The sequence below is a fragment of the Ambystoma mexicanum genome (genome assembly GCF_040938575.1).
Source record: "Ambystoma mexicanum isolate Mex_15411 chromosome 12 unlocalized genomic scaffold, UKY_AmexF1_1 Mex_chr12_unloc.1, whole genome shotgun sequence".
NCBI lineage: Eukaryota > Metazoa > Chordata > Amphibia > Caudata > Ambystomatidae > Ambystoma > Ambystoma mexicanum.
The window spans coordinates 2,651,387-2,671,702 of NW_027182322.1; the positions used below are offsets into that span (position 1 = coordinate 2,651,387).

Genomic DNA, 20,316 nt, shown 5'->3' on the forward strand with positions numbered 1-20,316 from the left:
AAGGAACAATTTGCACATAGTTTTAGAATGTGGTCAGGAGGAGGACAATGTGCTTACACATATGAAACATTAGAAGGTAGACATTATGGAAGCACATATATTTCTTTATTTTTATTGTATTTGGGGAGAGGGGGTTAATATAGCACGTCCAATGTGGAAAAGTGCTTTCCATAGCACCTTGCAGGTGGGCGACATCTAGAGCTGTGCAGTAGCCACCCATGCCCCAGACGTCAAAGAGAACAAGAAGTTACACATGTTGGAAGTGAGGGTGAGACATTGAGGAGATATGATCCCCGTATGAAGCCGAGAGAAGGAGGAGGCGTGAACGTGCATCCATGTATGCAGGCGAGAAGGGAAGGAGCATTGGTCATGCATCCCTGCATGAGGGTGAGACAGGGAGGAGATATGATCCCCGTATGAAGCCGAGAGAAGGAGGAGGCGTGAACGTGCATCCATGTATGCGGGCGAGACAGGAAGGAGCATTGGTCATGCATCCCTGCATGAGGGTGAGACAGGGAGGAGATATGATCCCCGTATGAAGCCGAGAGAAGGAGGAGGCGTGAACGTGCATCCATGTATGCAGGCGAGAAGGGAAGGAGCATTGGTCATGCATCCCTGCATGAGGGTGAGACAGGGAGGAGATATGATCCCCGTATGAAGCCGAGAGAAGGAGGAGGCGTGAACGTGCATCCATGTATGCGGGCGAGACAGGAAGGAGCCTTGGTCATGCATCCCTGCATGAGGGTGAGACAGGGAGGAGATATGATCCCCGTATGAAGCCGAGAGAAGGAGGAGGCGTGAACGTGCATCCATGTATGCGGGCGAGACGGGAAGGAGCATTGGTCATGCATCCCTTCCTGAGGGTGAGACAGGGAGGAGATAAAATCCCCGTATGAAGCCGAGAGAACGAGGAGACATGAACGTGCATCCATGTATGCGGGCGAGAAGGGAAGGAGCATTGGTCATGCATCCCTGCATGAGGGTGAGACAGGGGAGGAGATAAAATCCCTGTATGAAGCCAAGAGAACGAGGCGGCATGAACATGCATCCTTGTATGCAGGTGCGACATGGAGTCATCATGAACATGCATCCCTTTATAAGGACATAACATGGAGAACGCATGAACATGAATGCCTGAATTTTATGGTGGTGGCCTTCGGGTGATTTGGCACGTGCAATTGGTGAAGAGCACTTCTCCTGCGCAAAAAAATAAATGTACTATTAGCACCCCGGAGGGAGCCTCTGCACTTCTTATAGGGAGAAAACTCTGCAATGGAAGGGGACAGGGTCAATAACAGCTGTAAACTCTCACAAGACCATCACTGCTCTCACACTTTCCTGCTCTCAGGCTGGCGGGCCATTATCGGCCCTGGCTGCCGCACGATTGCCAGGTTTGTGTAACTATATTATTTCTAATTGGCTCCACTTTGATGACTTTCATTTGGATTCTGACTTGATTATTGAGATCTTAAATAAGTGACTGGGGATCCGGTGTCCACTTATTCTCATGGATAACATCACAACCAACCTTTAATTCAAACATGAGTCATGACATCACAGATGGAGTACAGCTTATGATAGAGGTGGAACGTCACATTGTAGCAGCCCAAGTAGTTCGCCGTGATCGTATAGTGGTTAGTACTCTGCGTTGTGGCCGCAGCAACCTCGGTTCGAATCCGAGTCACGGCATTGCGGTGAGGCAATGTCACCGCAGTTGGGCAGATATTTTACAATTTCCATTAATACATTGGCAATCTCTGTGGAGGACTGAAACAATTCGATATGTCCTGTTACTGTTATGAACCTTTTGTTTCTTTAATGCTCTTTGCACACTTTTTCATCGGGTGACTGTAATGTATTTCAACCAAATCTAATTAAGAGCGCATTATGTGGTGACATTTGCAGTACATGAAACATTATAACACTGCCATTTACGTCAATAACCACTAGCTTGATTAAGACATATGTATTGCTGCGACAGTATTTCCCAGTTACAAATGGGAATAAAAACAACATCCGCGAGGGATTGAACCAACGACATTTAACTGATGTTGCCAATGGAGCGCGTTACAGAGAGCGCAAGGTCCCGCCTTTACAGTCACATGCTGATGATAATACAGATGTTTAAATAAACAGGCATATCTGTGGACTTGTGGTCTTTCTACATTGGGACTCATAGTCTAGTCCTAGGCTATTGTAGGCACTGGCGTATCTTTTAGTGGAATGAGAGGCATTCTGTAGTCGCGTGAAAGGACCTTTCAAGTCAATCTGATCTGTATTGTCCTGTGAAAAAAAGCGTTCTTAGACACAGTGAGGAGTTTTTGGGGATAATGGGAAAATAATTTCCAACTAAATGACAGGAATTTCTTAGTCCAATCATGAGGTGTGCTAGGCTTTTTTGTACTGTGGCGGAAAGAGAGAGAGTATAACAGTCATTATAAATAAAGGGCCAAGGAAGTGACAGTTTATGGAAGGAACAATTTGCACATAGTTTTAGAATGTGGTCAGGAGGAGGACAATGTGCTTACACATATGAAACATTAGAAGGTAGACATTATGGAAGCACATATATTTCTTTATTTTTATTGTATTTGGGGAGAGGGGGTTAATATAGCACGTCCAATGTGGAAAAGTGCTTTCCATAGCACCTTGCAGGTGGGCGACATCTAGAGCTGTGCAGTAGCCACCCATGCCCCAGACGTCAAAGAGAACAAGAAGTTACACATGTTGGAAGTGAGGGTGAGACATTGAGGAGATATGATCCCCGTATGAAGCCGAGAGAAGGAGGAGGCGTGAACGTGCATCCATGTATGCAGGCGAGAAGGGAAGGAGCATTGGTCATGCATCCCTGCATGAGGGTGAGACAGGGAGGAGATATGATCCCCGTATGAAGCCGAGAGAAGGAGGAGGCGTGAACGTGCATCCATGTATGCGGGCGAGACAGGAAGGAGCATTGGTCATGCATCCCTGCATGAGGGTGAGACAGGGAGGAGATATGATCCCCGTATGAAGCCGAGAGAAGGAGGAGGCGTGAACGTGCATCCATGTATGCAGGCGAGAAGGGAAGGAGCATTGGTCATGCATCCCTGCATGAGGGTGAGACAGGGAGGAGATATGATCCCCGTATGAAGCCGAGAGAAGGAGGAGGCGTGAACGTGCATCCATGTATGCGGGCGAGACAGGAAGGAGCCTTGGTCATGCATCCCTGCATGAGGGTGAGACAGGGAGGAGATATGATCCCCGTATGAAGCCGAGAGAAGGAGGAGGCGTGAACGTGCATCCATGTATGCGGGCGAGACGGGAAGGAGCATTGGTCATGCATCCCTTCCTGAGGGTGAGACAGGGAGGAGATAAAATCCCCGTATGAAGCCGAGAGAACGAGGAGACATGAACGTGCATCCATGTATGCGGGCGAGAAGGGAAGGAGCATTGGTCATGCATCCCTGCATGAGGGTGAGACAGGGGAGGAGATAAAATCCCTGTATGAAGCCAAGAGAACGAGGCGGCATGAACATGCATCCTTGTATGCAGGTGCGACATGGAGTCATCATGAACATGCATCCCTTTATAAGGACATAACATGGAGAACGCATGAACATGAATGCCTGAATTTTATGGTGGTGGCCTTCGGGTGATTTGGCACGTGCAATTGGTGAAGAGCACTTCTCCTGCGCAAAAAAATAAATGTACTATTAGCACCCCGGAGGGAGCCTCTGCACTTCTTATAGGGAGAAAACTCTGCAATGGAAGGGGACAGGGTCAATAACAGCTGTAAACTCTCACAAGACCATCACTGCTCTCACACTTTCCTGCTCTCAGGCTGGCGGGCCATTATCGGCCCTGGCTGCCGCACGATTGCCAGGTTTGTGTAACTATATTATTTCTAATTGGCTCCACTTTGATGACTTTCATTTGGATTCTGACTTGATTATTGAGATCTTAAATAAGTGACTGGGGATCCGGTGTCCACTTATTCTCATGGATAACATCACAACCAACCTTTAATTCAAACATGAGTCATGACATCACAGATGGAGTACAGCTTATGATAGAGGTGGAACGTCACATTGTAGCAGCCCAAGTAGTTCGCCGTGATCGTATAGTGGTTAGTACTCTGCGTTGTGGCCGCAGCAACCTCGGTTCGAATCCGAGTCACGGCATTGCGGTGAGGCAATGTCACCGCAGTTGGGCAGATATTTTACAATTTCCATTAATACATTGGCAATCTCTGTGGAGGACTGAAACAATTCGATATGTCCTGTTACTGTTATGAACCTTTTGTTTCTTTAATGCTCTTTGCACACTTTTTCATCGGGTGACTGTAATGTATTTCAACCAAATCTAATTAAGAGCGCATTATGTGGTGACATTTGCAGTACATGAAACATTATAACACTGCCATTTACGTCAATAACCACTAGCTTGATTAAGACATATGTATTGCTGCGACAGTATTTCCCAGTTACAAATGGGAATAAAAACAACATCCGCGAGGGATTGAACCAACGACATTTAACTGATGTTGCCAATGGAGCGCGTTACAGAGAGCGCAAGGTCCCGCCTTTACAGTCACATGCTGATGATAATACAGATGTTTAAATAAACAGGCATATCTGTGGACTTGTGGTCTTTCTACATTGGGACTCATGGTCTAGTCCTAGGCTATTGTAGGCACTGGCGTATCTTTTAGTGGAATGAGAGGCATTCTGTAGTCGCGTGAAAGGACCTTTCAAGTCAATCTGATCTGTATTGTCCTGTGAAAAAAAGCGTTCTTAGACACAGTGAGGAGTTTTTGGGGATAATGGGAAAATAATTTCCAACTAAATGACAGGAATTTCTTAGTCCAATCATGAGGTGTGCTAGGCTTTTTTGTACTGTGGCGGAAAGAGAGAGAGTATAACAGTCATTATAAATAAAGGGCCAAGGAAGTGACAGTTTATGGAAGGAACAATTTGCACATAGTTTTAGAATGTGGTCAGGAGGAGGACAATGTGCTTACACATATGAAACATTAGAAGGTAGACATTATGGAAGCACATATATTTCTTTATTTTTATTGTATTTGGGGAGAGGGGGTTAATATAGCACGTCCAATGTGGAAAAGTGCTTTTCATAGCACCTTGCAGGTGGGCGACATCTAGAGCTGTGCAGTAGCCACCCATGCTCCAGACGTCAAAGAGAACAAGAAGTTACACATGTTGGAAGTGAGGGTGAGACATTGAGGAGATATGATCCCCGTATGAAGCCGAGAGAAGGAGGAGGCGTGAACGTGCATCCATGTATGCAGGCGAGAAGGGAAGGAGCATTGGTCATGCATCCCTGCATGACGGTGAGACAGGGAGGAGATATGATCCCCGTATGAAGCCGAGAGAAGGAGGAGGCGTGAACGTGCATCCATGTATGCGGGCGAGACAGGAAGGAGCCTTGGTCATGCATCCCTGCATGAGGGTGAGACAGGGAGGAGATATGATCCCCGTATGAAGCCGAGAGAAGGAGGAGGCGTGAACGTGCATCCATGTATGCGGGCGAGACGGGAAGGAGCATTGGTCATGCATCCCTTCCTGAGGGTGAGACAGGGAGGAGATAAAATCCCCGTATGAAGCCGAGAGAACGAGGAGACATGAACGTGCATCCATGTATGCGGGCGAGAAGGGAAGAAGCATTGGTCATGCATCCCTGCATGAGGGTGAGACAGGGGAGGAGATAAAATCCCTGTATGAAGCCAAGAGAACGAGGCGGCATGAACATGCATCCTTGTATGCAGGTGCGACATGGAGTCATCATGAACATGCATCCCTTTATAAGGACATAACATGGAGGACGCATGAACATGAATGCCTGAATTTTATGGTGGTGGCCTTCGGGTGATTTGGCACGTGCAATTGGTGAAGAGCACTTCTCCTGCGCAAAAAAATAAATGTACTATTAGCACCCCGGAGGGAGCCTCTGCACTTCTTATAGGGAGAAAACTCTGCAATGGAAGGGGACAGGGTCAATAACAGCTGTAAACTCTCACAAGACCATCACTGCTCTCACACTTTCCTGCTCTCAGGCTGGCGGGCCATTATCGGCCCTGGCTGCCGCACGATTGCCAGGTTTGTGTAACTATATTATTTCTAATTGGCTCCACTTTGATGACTTTCATTTGGATTCTGACTTGATTATTGAGATCTTAAATAAGTGACTGGGGATCAGGTGTCCACTTATTCTCATGGATAACATCACAACCAACCTTTAATTCAAACATGAGTCATGACATCACAGATGGAGTACAGCTTATGATAGAGGTGGAACGTCACATTGTAGCAGCCCAAGTAGTTCGCCGTGATCGTATAGTGGTTAGTACTCTGCGTTGTGGCCGCAGCAACCTCGGTTCGAATCCGAGTCACGGCATTGCGGTGAGGCAATGTCACCGCAGTTGGGCAGATATTTTACAATTTCCATTAATACATTGGCAATCTCTGTGGAGGACTGAAACAATTCGATATGTCCTGTTACTGTTATGAACCTTTTGTTTCTTTAATGCTCTTTGCACACTTTTTCATCGGGTGACTGTAATGTATTTCAACCAAATCTAATTAAGAGCGCATTATGTGGTGACATTTGCAGTACATGAAACATTATAACACTGCCATTTACGTCAATAACCACTAGCTTGATTAAGACATATGTATTGCTGCGACAGTATTTCCCAGTTACAAATGGGAATAAAAACAACATCCGCGAGGGATTGAACCAACGACATTTAACTGATGTTGCCAATGGAGCGCGTTACAGAGAGCGCAAGGTCCCGCCTTTACAGTCACATGCTGATGATAATACAGATGTTTAAATAAACAGGCATATCTGTGGACTTGTGGTCTTTCTACATTGGGACTCATAGTCTAGTCCTAGGCTATTGTAGGCACTGGCGTATCTTTTAGTGGAATGAGAGGCATTCTGTAGTCGCGTGAAAGGACCTTTCAAGTCAATCTGATCTGTATTGTCTTGTGAAAAAAAGCGTTCTTAGACACAGTGAGGAGTTTTTGGGGATAATGGGAAAATAATTTCCAACTAAATGACAGGAATTTCTTAGTCCAATCATGAGGTGTGCTAGGCTTTTTTGTACTGTGGCGGAAAGAGAGAGAGTATAACAGTCATTATAAATAAAGGGCCAAGGAAGTGACAGTTTATGGAAGGAACAATTTGCACATAGTTTTAGAATGTGGTCAGGAGGAGGACAATGTGCTTACACATATGAAACATTAGAAGGTAGACATTATGGAAGCACATATATTTCTTTATTTTTATTGTATTTGGGGAGAGGGGGTTAATATAGCACGTCCAATGTGGAAAAGTGCTTTTCATAGCACCTTGCAGGTGGGCGACATCTAGAGCTGTGCAGTAGCCACCCATGCTCCAGACGTCAAAGAGAACAAGAAGTTACACATGTTGGAAGTGAGGGTGAGACATTGAGGAGATATGATCCCCGTATGAAGCCGAGAGAAGGAGGAGGCGTGAACGTGCATCCATGTATGCAGGCGAGAAGGGAAGGAGCATTGGTCATGCATCCCTGCATGACGGTGAGACAGGGAGGAGATATGATCCCCGTATGAAGCCGAGAGAAGGAGGAGGCGTGAACGTGCATCCATGTATGCAGGCGAGAAGGGAAGGAGCATTGGTCATGCATCCCTGCATGAGGGTGAGACAGGGAGGAGATATGATCCCCGTATGAAGCCGAGAGAAGGAGGAGGCGTGAACGTGCATCCATGTATGCGGGCGAGACAGGAAGGAGCCTTGGTCATGCATCCCTGCATGAGGGTGAGACAGGGAGGAGATATGATCCCCGTATGAAGCCGAGAGAAGGAGGAGGCGTGAACGTGCATCCATGTATGCGGGCGAGACGGGAAGGAGCATTGGTCATGCATCCCTTCCTGAGGGTGAGACAGGGAGGAGATAAAATCCCCGTATGAAGCCGAGAGAACGAGGAGACATGAACGTGCATCCATGTATGCGGGCGAGAAGGGAAGGAGCATTGGTCATGCATCCCTGCATGAGGGTGAGACAGGGGAGGAGATAAAATCCCTGTATAAAGCCAAGAGAACGAGGCGGCATGAACATGCATCCTTGTATGCAGGTGCGACATGGAGTCATCATGAACATGCATCCCTTTATAAGGACATAACATGGAGGACGCATGAACATGAATGCCTGAATTTTATGGTGGTGGCCTTCGGGTGATTTGGCACGTGCAATTGGTGAAGAGCACTTCTCCTGCGCAAAAAAATAAATGTACTATTAGCACCCCGGAGGGAGCCTCTGCACTTCTTATAGGGAGAAAACTCTGCAATGGAAGGGGACAGGGTCAATAACAGCTGTAAACTCTCACAAGACCATCACTGCTCTCACACTTTCCTGCTCTCAGGCTGGCGGGCCATTATCGGCCCTGGCTGCCGCACGATTGCCAGGTTTGTGTAACTATATTATTTCTAATTGGCTCCACTTTGATGACTTTCATTTGGATTCTGACTTGATTATTGAGATCTTAAATAAGTGACTGGGGATCAGGTGTCCACTTATTCTCATGGATAACATCACAACCAACCTTTAATTCAAACATGAGTCATGACATCACAGATGGAGTACAGCTTATGATAGAGGTGGAACGTCACATTGTAGCAGCCCAAGTAGTTTGCCGTGATCGTATAGTGGTTAGTACTCTGCGTTGTGGCCGCAGCAACCTCGGTTCGAATCCGAGTCACGGCATTGCGGTGAGGCAATGTCACCGCAGTTGGGCAGATATTTTACAATTTCCATTAATACATTGGCAATCTCTGTGGAGGACTGAAACAATTCGATATGTCCTGTTACTGTTATGAACCTTTTGTTTCTTTAATGCTCTTTGCACACTTTTTCATCGGGTGACTGTAATGTATTTCAACCAAATCTAATTAAGAGCGCATTATGTGGTGACATTTGCAGTACATGAAACATTATAACACTGCCATTTACGTCAATAACCACTAGCTTGATTAAGACATATGTATTGCTGCGACAGTATTTCCCAGTTACAAATGGGAATAAAAACAACATCCGCGAGGGATTGAACCAACGACATTTAACTGATGTTGCCAATGGAGCGCGTTACAGAGAGCGCAAGGTCCCGCCTTTACAGTCACATGCTGATGATAATACAGATGTTTAAATAAACAGGCATATCTGTGGACTTGTGGTCTTTCTACATTGGGACTCATAGTCTAGTCCTAGGCTATTGTAGGCACTGGCGTATCTTTTAGTGGAATGAGAGGCATTCTGTAGTCGCGTGAAAGGACCTTTCAAGTCAATCTGATCTGTATTGTCCTGTGAAAAAAAGCGTTCTTAGACACAGTGAGGAGTTTTTGGGGATAATGGGAAAATAATTTCCAACTAAATGACAGGAATTTCTTAGTCCAATCATGAGGTGTGCTAGGCTTTTTTGTACTGTGGCGGAAAGAGAGAGAGTATAACAGTCATTATAAATAAAGGGCCAAGGAAGTGACATTTTATGGAAGGAACAATTTGCACATAGTTTTAGAATGTGGTCAGGAGGAGGACAATGTGCTTACACATATGAAACATTAGAAGGTAGACATTATGGAAGCACATATATTTCTTTATTTTTATTGTATTTGGGGAGAGGGGGTTAATATAGCACGTCCAATGTGGAAAAGTGCTTTTCATAGCACCTTGCAGGTGGGCGACATCTAGAGCTGTGCAGTAGCCACCCATGCTCCAGACGTCAAAGAGAACAAGAAGTTACACATGTTGGAAGTGAGGGTGAGACATTGAGGAGATATGATCCCCGTATGAAGCCGAGAGAAGGAGGAGGCGTGAACGTGCATCCATGTATGCAGGCGAGAAGGGAAGGAGCATTGGTCATGCATCCCTGCATGACGGTGAGACAGGGAGGAGATATGATCCCCGTATGAAGCCGAGAGAAGGAGGAGGCGTGAACGTGCATCCATGTATGCGGGCGAGACAGGAAGGAGCATTGGTCATGCATCCCTGCATGAGGGTGAGACAGGGAGGAGATATGATCCCCGTATGAAGCCGAGAGAAGGAGGAGGCGTGAACGTGCATCCATGTATGCAGGCGAGAAGGGAAGGAGCATTGGTCATGCATCCCTGCATGAGGGTGAGACAGGGAGGAGATATGATCCCCGTATGAAGCCGAGAGAAGGAGGAGGGGAGGAGGCGTGAACGTGCATCCATGTATGCGGGCGAGACGGGAAGGAGCATTGATCATGCATCCCTTCCTGAGGGTGAGACAGGGAGGAGATAAAATCCCTGTATGAAGCCGAGAGAACGAGGAGACATGAACGTGCATCCATGTATGCGGGCGAGAAGGGAAGGAGCATTGGTCATACATCCCTGCATGAGGGTGAGACAGGGAGGAGATAAAATCCCTGTATGAAGCCAAGAGAACGAGGCGGCATGAACATGCATCCTTGTTTGCAGGTGTGACATGGAGTCATCATGAACATGCATCCCTTTATAAGGACATAACATGGAGGACGCATGAACATAAATGCCTGAATTTTATGGTGGTGGCCTTCGGGTGATTTGGCACGTGCAATTGGTGAAGAGCACTTCTCCTGCGCAAAAAAATAAATGTACTATTAGCACCCCAGAGGGAGCCTCTGCACTTCTTATAGGGAGAAAACTCTGCAATGGAAGGGGACAGGGTCAATAACAGCTGTAAACTCTCACAAGACCATCACTGCTCTCACACTTTCCTGCTCTCAGGCTGGCGGGCCATTATCGGCCCTGGCTGCCGCACCATTGCCAGGTTTGTGTAACTATATTATTTCTAATTGGCTCCACTTTGATGACTTTCATTTGGATTCTGACTTGATTATTGAGATCTTAAATAAGTGACTGGGGATCAGGTGTCCACTTATTCTCATGGATAACATCACAACCAACCTTTAATTCAAACATGAGTCATGACATCACAGATGGAGTACAGCTTATGATAGAGGTGGAACGACACATTGTAGCAGCCCAAGTAGCTCGCCGTGATCGTATAGTGGTTAGTACTCTGCGTTGTGGCCGCAGCAACCTCGGTTCGAATCCGAGTAACGGCATTGCGGTGAGGCAATGTCACGGCAGTTGGGCAGACATTTTAGAATTTCCATTAATACATTGGCAATCTCTGTGGAGGACTGAAACAATTCGATATGTCCTGTTACTGTTATGAACCTTTTGTTTCTTTAATGCTCTTTGCACACTTTTTCATCGGGTGACTGTAATGTATTTCAACCAAATCTAATTAAGAGCGCATTATGTGGTGACATTTGCAGTACATGAAACATTATAACACTGCCATTTACGTCAATAACCACTAGCTTGATTAAGACATATGTATTGCAGCGACAGTATTTCCCAGTTACAAATGGGAATAAAAACAACATCCGCGAGGGATTGAACCAACGACATTTAACTGATGTTGCCAATGGAGCGCGTTACAGAGAGCGCGAGGTCCCGCCTTTACAGTCACACGCTGATGATAATACAGATGTTTAAATAAACAGGCATATCTGTGGACTTGTGGTCTTTCTACATTGGGACTCGTAGTCTAGTCCTAGGCTATTGTAGGCACTGGCGTATCTTTTAGTGGAATGAGAGGCATTCTGTAGTCGCGTGAAAGGACCTTTCAAGTCAATCTGATCTGTATTGTCCTGTGAAAAAAAGCGTTCTTAGACACAGTGAGGAGTTTTTGGGGATAATGGGAAAATCATTTCCAACTAAATGACAGGAATTTCTTAGTCCAATCATGAGGTGTGCTAGGCTTTTTTATACTGTGGCGGAAAGAGAGAGAGTATAACAGTCATTATAAATAAAGGGCCAAGGAAGTGACAGTTTATGGAAGGAACAATTTGCACATAGTTTTAGAATGTGGTCAGGAGGAGGACAATGTGCTTACACATATGAAACATTAGAAGGTAGACATTATGGAAGCACATATATTTCTTTATTTTTATTGTATTTGGGGAGAGGGGGTTAATATAGCACGTCCAATGTGGAAAAGTGCTTTCCATAGCACCTTGCAGGTGGGCGACATCTAGAGCTGTGCAGTAGCCACCCATGCCCCAGACGTCAAAGAGAACAAGAAGTTACACATGTTGGAAGTGAGGGTGAGACATTGAGGAGATATGATCCCCGTATGAAGCCGAGAAAAGGAGGAGGCGTGAACGTGCATCCATGTATGCAGGCGAGAAGGGAAGGAGCATTGGTCATGCATCCCTGCATGAGGGTGAGACAGGGAGGAGATATGATCCCCGCATGAAGCCGAGAGAAGGAGGAGGCGTGAACGTGCATCCATGTATGCAGGCGAGAAGGGAAGGAGCATTGGTCATGCATCCCTGCATGAGGGTGAGACAGGGAGGAGATAAAATCCCTGTATGAAGCCGAGAGAACGAGGAGACATGAACGTGCATCCATGTATGCGGGCGAGAAGGGAAGGAGCATTGGTCATGCATCCCTGCATGAGGGTGAGACAGGGAGGAGATAAAATCCCTGTATGAAGCCAAGAGAATGAGGCGGCATGAACATGCATCCTTGTATGCAGGTGTGACATGGAGTCATCATGAACATGCATCCCTTTATAAGGACATAACATGGAGGACGCATGAACATGAATGCCTGAATTTTATGGTGGTGGCCTTCGGGTGATTTGGCACGTGCAATTGGTGAAGAGCACTTCTCCTGCGCAAAAAAATAAATTTACTATTAGCACCCCGGAGGGAGCCTCTGCACTTCTTATAGGGAGAAAACTCTGCAATGGAAGGGGACAGGGTCAATAACAGCTGTAAACTCTCACAAGACCATCACTGCTCTCACACTTTCCTGCTCTCAGGCTGGCGGGCCATTATCGGCCCTGGCTGCCGCACGATTGCCAGGTTTGTGTAACTATATTATTTCTAATTGGCTCCACTTTGATGACTTTCATTTGGATTCTGACTTGATTATTGAGATCTTAAATAAGTGACTGGGGATCAGGTGTCCACTTATTCTCCTGGATAACATCACAACCAACCTTTAATTCAAACATGAGTCATGACATCACAGATGGAGTACAGCTTATGATAGAGGTGGAACGACACATTGTAGCAGCCCAAGTAGCTCGCCGTGATCTTATAGTGGTTAGTACTCTGCGTTGTGGCCGCAGCAACCTCGGTTCGAATCCGAGTCACGGCATTGCGGTGAGGCAATGTCACGGCAGTTGGGCAGATATTTTAGAATTTCCATTAATACATTGGCAATCTCTGTGGAGGACTGAAACAATTCGATATGTCCTGTTACTGTTATGAACCTTTTGTTTCTTTAATGCTCTTTGCACACTTTTTCATCGGGTGACTGTAATGTATTTCAACCAAATCTAATTAAGAGCGCATTATGTGGTGACATTTGCAGTACATGAAACATTATAACACTGCCATTTACGTCAATAACCACTAGCTTGATTAAGACATATGTATTGCAGCGACAGTATTTCCCAGTTACAAATGGGAATAAAAACAACATCCGCGAGGGATTGAACCAACGACATTTAACTGATGTTGCCAATGGAGCGCGTTACAGAGAGCGCGAGGTCCCGCCTTTACAGTCACACGCTGATGATAATACAGATGTTTAAATAAACAGGCATATCTGTGGACTTGTGGTCTTTCTACATTGGGACTCATAGTCTAGTCCTAGGCTATTGTAGGCACTGGCGTATCTTTTAGTGGAATGAGAGGCATTCTGTAGTCGCGTGAAAGGACCTTTCAAGTCAATCTGATCTGTATTGTCCTGTGAAAAAAAGCGTTCTTAGACACAGTGAGGAGTTTTTGGGGATAATGGGAAAATCATTTCCAACTAAATGACAGGAATTTCTTAGTCCAATCATGAGGTGTGCTAGGCTTTTTTATACTGTGGCGGAAAGAGAGAGAGTATAACAGTCATTATAAATAAAGGGCCAAGGAAGTGACAGTTTATGGAAGGAACAATTTGCACATAGTTTTAGAATGTGGTCAGGAGGAGGACAATGTGCTTACACATATGAAACATTAGAAGGTAGACATTATGGAAGCACATATATTTCTTTATTTTTATTGTATTTGGGGAGAGGGGGTTAATATAGCACGTCCAATGTGGAAAAGTGCTTTCCATAGCACCTTGCAGGTGGGCGACATCTAGAGCTGTGCAGTAGCCACCCATGCCCCAGACGTCAAAGAGAACAAGAAGTTACACATGTTGGAAGTGAGGGTGAGACATTGAGGAGATATGATCCCCGTATGAAGCCGAGAAAAGGAGGAGGCGTGAACGTGCATCCATGTATGCAGGCGAGAAGGGAAGGAGCATTGGTCATGCATCCCTGCATGAGGGTGAGACAGGGAGGAGATATGATCCCCGTATGAAGCCGAGAGAAGGAGGAGGCGTGAACGTGCATCCATGTATGCAGGCGAGAAGGGAAGGAGCATTGGTCATGCATCCCTGCATGAGGGTGAGACAGGGAGGAGATATGATCCCCGTATGAAGCCGAGAGAAGGAGGAGGCGTGAACGTGCATCCATGTATGCGGGCGAGACGGGAAGGAGCATTGATCATGCATCCCTTCCTGAGGGTGAGACAGGGAGGAGATAAAATCCCTGTATGAAGCCGAGAGAACGAGGAGACATGAACGTGCATCCATGTATGCGGGCGAGAAGGGAAGGAGCATTGGTCATGCATCCCTGCATGAGGGTGAGACAGGGAGGAGATAAAATCCCTGTATGAAGCCAAGAGAATGAGGCGGCATGAACATGCATCCTTGTATGCAGGTGTGACATGGAGTCATCATGAACATGCATCCCTTTATAAGGACATAACATGGAGGACGCCTGAACATGAATGCCTGAATTTTATGGTGGTGGCCTTCGGGTGATTTGGCACGTGCAATTGGTGAAGAGCACTTCTCCTGCGCAAAAAAATAAATTTACTATTAGCACCCCGGAGGGAGCCTCTGCACTTCTTATAGGGAGAAAACTCTGCAATGGAAGGGGACAGGGTCAATAACAGCTGTAAACTCTCACAAGACCATCACTGCTCTCACACTTTCCTGCTCTCAGGCTGGCGGGCCATTATCGGCCCGGGCTGCCGCACGATTGCCAGGTTTGTGTAACTATATTATTTCTAATTGGCTCCACTTTGATGACTTTCATTTGGATTCTGACTTGATTATTGAGATCTTAAATAAGTGACTGGGGATCAGGTGTCCACTTATTCTCCTGGATAACATCACAACCAACCTTTAATTCAAACATGAGTCATGACATCACAGATGGAGTACAGCTTATGATAGAGGTGGAACGACACATTGTAGCAGCCCAAGTAGCTCGCCGTGATCGTATAGTGGTTAGTACTCTGCGTTGTGGCCGCAGCAACCTCGGTTCGAATCCGAGTCACGGCATTGCGGTGAGGCAATGTCACGGCAGTTGGGCAGATATTTTAGAATTTCCATTAATACATTGGCAATCTCTGTGGAGGACTGAAACAATTCGATATGTCCTGTTACTGTTATGAACCTTTTGTTTCTTTAATGCTCTTTGCACACTTTTTCATCGGGTGACTGTAATGTATTTCAACCAAATCTAATTAAGAGCGCATTATGTGGTGACATTTGCAGTACATGAAACATTATAACACTGCCATTTACGTCAATAACCACTAGCTTGATTAAGACATATGTATTGCAGCGACAGTATTTCCCAGTTACAAATGGGAATAAAAACAACATCCGCGAGGGATTGAACCAACGACATTTAACTGATGTTGCCAATGGAGCGCGTTACAGAGAGCGCGAGGTCCCGCCTTTACAGTCACACGCTGATGATAATACAGATGTTTAAATAAACAGGCATATCTGTGGACTTGTGGTCTTTCTACATTGGGACTCATAGTCTAGTCCTAGGCTATTGTAGGCACTGGCGTATCTTTTAGTGGAATGAGAGGCATTCTGTAGTCGCGTGAAAGGACCTTTCAAGTCAATCTGATCTGTATTGTCCTGTGAAAAAAAGCGTTCTTAGACACAGTGAGGAGTTTTTGGGGATAATGGGAAAATCATTTCCAACTAAATGACAGGAATTTCTTAGTCCAATCATGAGGTGTGCTAGGCTTTTTTATACTGTGGCGGAAAGAGAGAGAGTACAACAGTCATTATAAATAAAGGGCCAAGGAAGTGACAGTTTATGGAAGGAACAATTTGCACATAGTTTTAGAATGTGGTCAGGAGGAGGACAATGTGCTTACACATATGAAACATTAGAAGGTAGACATTATGGAAGCACATATATTTCTTTATTTTTATTGTATTTGGGGAGAGGGGGTTAATATAGCACGTCCAATGTGGAAAAGTGCTTTCCATAGCACCTTGCAGGTGGGCGACATCTAGAGCTGTGCAGTAGCCACCCATGCCCCAGACGTCAAAGAGAACAAGAAGTTACACATGTTGGAAGTGAGGGTGAGACATTGAGGAGATATGATCCCCGTATGAAGCCGAGAAAAGGAGGAGGCGTGAACGTGCATCCATGTATGCAGGCTAGAAGGGAAGGAGCATTGGTCATGCATCCCTGCATGAGGGTGAGACAGGGAGGAGATATGATCCCCGTATGAAGCCGAGAGAAGGAGGAGGCGTGAACGTGCATCCATGTATGCAGGCGAGAAGGGAAGGAGCCTTGGTCATGCATCCCTGCATGAGGGTGAGACAGGGAGGAGATATGATCCCCGTATGAAGCCGAGAGAAGGAGGAGGCGTGAACGTGCATCCATGTATGCGGGCGAGACGGGAAGGAGCATTGATCATGCATCCCTTCCTGAGGGTGAGACAGAGAGGAGATAAAATCCCTGTATGAAGCCGAGAGAACGAGGAGACATGAACGTGCATCCATGTATGCGGGAGAGAAGGGAAGGAGCATTGGTCATGCATCCCTGCATGAGGGTGAGACAGGGAGGAGATAAAATCCCTGTATGAAGCCAAGAGAATGAGGCGGCATGAACATGCATCCTTGTATGCAGGTGTGACATGGAGTCATCATGAACATGCATCCCTTTATAAGGACATAACATGGAGGACGCATGAACATGAATGCCTGAATTTTATGGTGGTGGCCTTCGGGTGATTTGGCACGTGCAATTGGTGAAGAGCACTTCTCCTGCGCAAAAAAATAAATTTACTATTAGCACCCCGGAGGGAGCCTCTGCACTTCTTATAGGGAGAAAACTCTGCAATGGAAGGGGACAGGGTCAATAACAGCTGTAAACTCTCACAAGACCATCACTGCTCTCACACTTTCCTGCTCTCAGGCTGGCGGGCCATTATCGGCCCTGGCTGCCGCACCATTGCCAGGTTTGTGTAACTATATTATTTCTAATTGGCTCCACTTTGATGACTTTCATTTGGATTCTGACTTGATTATTGAGATCTTAAATAAGTGACTGGGGATCAGGTGTCCACTTATTCTCATGGATAACATCACAACCAACCTTTAATTCAAACATGAGTCATGACATCACAGATGGAGTACAGCTTATGATAGAGGTGGAACGACACATTGTAGCAGCCCAAGTAGCTCGCCGTGATCGTATAGTGGTTAGTACTCTGCGTTGTGGCCGCAGCAACCTCGGTTCGAATCCGAGTCACGGCATTGCGGTGAGGCAATGTCACGGCAGTTGGGCAGACATTTTAGAATTTCCATTAATACATTGGCAATCTCTGTGGAGGACTGAAACAATTCGATATGTCCTGTTACTGTTATGAACCTTTTGTTTCTTTAATGCTCTTTGCACACTTTTTCATCGGGTGACTGTAATGTATTTCAACCAAATCTAATTAAGAGCGCATTATGTGGTGACATTTGCAGTACATGAAACATTATAACACTGCCATTTACGTCAATAACCACTAGCTTGATTAAGACATATGTATTGCAGCGACAGTATTTCCCAGTTACAAATGGGAATAAAAACAACATCCGCGAGGGATTGAACCAACGACATTTAACTGATGTTGCCAATGGAGCGCGTTACAGAGAGCGCGAGGTCCCGCCTTTACAGTCACACGCTGATGATAATACAGATGTTTAAATAAACAGGCATATCTGTGGACTTGTGGTCTTTCTACATTGGGACTCGTAGTCTAGTCCTAGGCTATTGTAGGCACTGGCGTATCTTTTAGTGGAATGAGAGGCATTCTGTAGTCGCGTGAAAGGACCTTTCAAGTCAATCTGATCTGTATTGTCCTGTGAAAAAAAGCGTTCTTAGACACAGTGAGGAGTTTTTGGGGATAATGGGAAAATCATTTCCAACTAAATGACAGGAATTTCTTAGTCCAATCATGAGGTGTGCTAGGCTTTTTTATACTGTGGCGGAAAGAGAGAGAGTATGACAGTCATTATAAATAAAGGGCCAAGGAAGTGACAGTTTATGGAAGGAACAATTTGCACATAGTTTTAGAATGTGGTCAGGAGGAGGACAATGTGCTTACACATATGAAACATTAGAAGGTAGACATTATGGAAGCACATATATTTCTTTATTTTTATTGTATTTGGGGAGAGGGGGTTAATATAGCACGTCCAATGTGGAAAAGTGCTTTCCATAGCACCTTGCAGGTGGGCGACATCTAGAGCTGTGCAGTAGCCACCCATGCCCCAGACGTCAAAGAGAACAAGAAGTTACACATGTTGGAAGTGAGGGTGAGACATTGAGGAGATATGATCCCCGTATGAAGCCGAGAAAAGGAGGAGGCGTGAACGTGCATCCATGTATGCAGGCGAGAAGGGAAGGAGCATTGGTCATGCATCCCTGCATGAGGGTGAGACAGGGAGGAGATATGATCCCCGCATGAAGCCGAGAGAAGGAGGAGGCGTGAACGTGCATCCATGTATGCAGGCGAGAAGGGAAGGAGCATTGGTCATGCATCCCTGCATGAGGGTGAGACAGGGAGGAGATAAAATCCCTGTATGAAGCCGAGAGAACGAGGAGACATGAACGTGCATCCATGTATGCGGGCGAGAAGGGAAGGAGCATTGGTCATGCATCCCTGCATGAGGGTGAGACAGGGAGGAGATAAAATCCCTGTATGAAGCCAAGAGAATGAGGCGGCATGAACATGCATCCTTGTATGCAGGTGTGACATGGAGTCATCATGAACATGCATCCCTTTATAAGGACATAACATGGAGGACGCATGAACATGAATCCCTGAATTTTATGGTGGTGGCCTTCGGGTGATTTGGCACGTGCAATTGGTGAAGAGCACTTCTCCTGCGCAAAAAAATAAATTTACTATTAGCACCCCGGAGGGAGCCTCTGCACTTCTTATAGGGAGAAAACTCTGCAATGGAAGGGGACAGGGTCAATAACAGCTGTAAACTCTCACAAGACCATCACTGCTCTCACACTTTCCTGCTCTCAGGCTGGCGGGCCATTATCGGCCCTGGCTGCCGCACGATTGCCAGGTTTGTGTAACTATATTATTTCTAATTGGCTCCACTTTGATGACTTTCATTTGGATTCTGACTTGATTATTGAGATCTTAAATAAGTGACTGGGGATCAGGTGTCCACTTATTCTCCTGGATAACATCACAACCAACCTTTAATTCAAACATGAGTCATGACATCACAGATGGAGTACAGCTTATGATAGAGGTGGAACGACACATTGTAGCAGCCCAAGTAGCTCGCCGTGATCTTATAGTGGTTAGTACTCTGCGTTGTGGCCGCAGCAACCTCGGTTCGAATCCGAGTCACGGCATTGCGGTGAGGCAATGTCACGGCAGTTGGGCAGATATTTTAGAATTTCCATTAATACATTGGCAATCTCTGTGGAGGACTGAAACAATTCGATATGTCCTGTTACTGTTATGAACCTTTTGTTTCTTTAATGCTCTTTGCACACTTTTTCATCGGGTGACTGTAATGTATTTCAACCAAATCTAATTAAGAGCGCATTATGTGGTGACATTTGCAGTACATGAAACATTATAACACTGCCATTTACGTCAATAACCACTAGCTTGATTAAGACATATGTATTGCAGCGACAGTATTTCCCAGTTACAAATGGGAATAAAAACAACATCCGCGAGGGATTGAACCAACGACATTTAACTGATGTTGCCAATGGAGCGCGTTACAGAGAGCGCGAGGTCCCGCCTTTACAGTCACACGCTGATGATAATACAGATGTTTAAATAAACAGGCATATCTGTGGACTTGTGGTCTTTCTACATTGGGACTCATAGTCTAGTCCTAGGCTATTGTAGGCACTGGCGTA

General features: G+C 45.8%; 6 non-coding genes across 6 annotated transcripts; all 6 read left to right on the forward strand.

The window, feature by feature from the left end:
* The first annotated feature begins 1,617 nt into the window (after positions 1-1,617).
* Positions 1,618-1,689, forward strand: TRNAH-GUG (transfer RNA histidin (anticodon GUG)). The gene has a single exon. It is a non-coding gene; the product is annotated as a tRNA-His (tRNA).
* A 2,399-nt stretch (positions 1,690-4,088) lies between these two features.
* On the forward strand, positions 4,089-4,160 carry TRNAH-GUG (transfer RNA histidin (anticodon GUG)). Its single transcript has one exon. It is a non-coding gene; the product is annotated as a tRNA-His (tRNA).
* Positions 4,161-6,321: 2,161 nt separating this feature from the next.
* On the forward strand, positions 6,322-6,393 carry TRNAH-GUG (transfer RNA histidin (anticodon GUG)). The gene has a single exon. It is a non-coding gene; the product is annotated as a tRNA-His (tRNA).
* Positions 6,394-8,673: 2,280 nt separating this feature from the next.
* Positions 8,674-8,745, forward strand: TRNAH-GUG (transfer RNA histidin (anticodon GUG)). The gene has a single exon. It is a non-coding gene; the product is annotated as a tRNA-His (tRNA).
* A 6,632-nt stretch (positions 8,746-15,377) lies between these two features.
* On the forward strand, positions 15,378-15,449 carry TRNAH-GUG (transfer RNA histidin (anticodon GUG)). The gene has a single exon. It is a non-coding gene; the product is annotated as a tRNA-His (tRNA).
* A 2,160-nt stretch (positions 15,450-17,609) lies between these two features.
* On the forward strand, positions 17,610-17,681 carry TRNAH-GUG (transfer RNA histidin (anticodon GUG)). The gene has a single exon. It is a non-coding gene; the product is annotated as a tRNA-His (tRNA).
* The last annotated feature ends 2,635 nt before the right edge of the window (positions 17,682-20,316 follow it).